Consider the following 742-nt stretch of genomic DNA (forward strand, 5'->3'; position numbering starts at 1 on the left):
GCTGGGGATCTGCATGGCTACAGTCAGGTAGACTCCTGGGCTGGATTGGGTTTGGGAGAGGGTCAGAGCTCTGGGCTGGCTCTGGGTCCCCTGAGAAAAGCACACATTCTTTCCACAGGTACTCCCCAGTCCCACCCAGGCCCACTGGGAGCCCTGAGCCTAAGCCCAGCCTTTCATGCTCCTTCTCTCTATCACCTTTCCTCTCCTTCAGTGTCTTTACTTCTGATTATCTTTGTGTCTCTCTAACCTCTCTGCACCTCTTTTTAAAACCTCATCCCTTTACTCCCCAACCTCTCCCTTTTTCTATGTCTTACGCCCCCACACCCGCCACACCCCCATGTGTCCTAGGTGTCCCAGAGATCCTCCACCTCAGATGCTTGTCTGTAATTCCCCGTCTCCCTCCCCGTGGCTTTCTCACAGCCTTGCCGCAATGGTCCACCTGTGGCTGACTCTCTAGGAAAATCTCAACTCTCTACTCCCAGCCCTGGATTCCTCCCGCCCCCCCCCCCCACTCCCCAGGGATTCTCTGAATCTCCAAAATCTCCTTACCTACTGCTTCCTTCCTGTCAGCTATCAATTTATTTGTCTGTTCCTTCTTTAAAAAATAACAGTCTACGGCCATGCTACCCTGAACAAGCCCGATCCTGTCTGATCTCGGAAGCTAAGCAGGGTTGGCCCTGGTTAGTACTTGAATGGGAGACCACCTAGGAAGACCAGGTGCTGCAGGCATAAAATAATAATA

The 742-nt window shown here is 52.6% G+C and overlaps 1 pseudogene; it reads left to right on the forward strand.

The window, feature by feature from the left end:
- Nucleotides 1–610: 610 nt before the first annotated feature.
- On the forward strand, nucleotides 611–729 carry LOC111730651 (annotated as a pseudogene).
- The last annotated feature ends 13 nt before the right edge of the window (nucleotides 730–742 follow it).

Source organism: Pteropus vampyrus, unplaced genomic scaffold, assembly GCF_000151845.1.
Source record: "Pteropus vampyrus isolate Shadow unplaced genomic scaffold, Pvam_2.0 Scaffold326, whole genome shotgun sequence".
Lineage (NCBI taxonomy): Eukaryota > Metazoa > Chordata > Mammalia > Chiroptera > Pteropodidae > Pteropus > Pteropus vampyrus.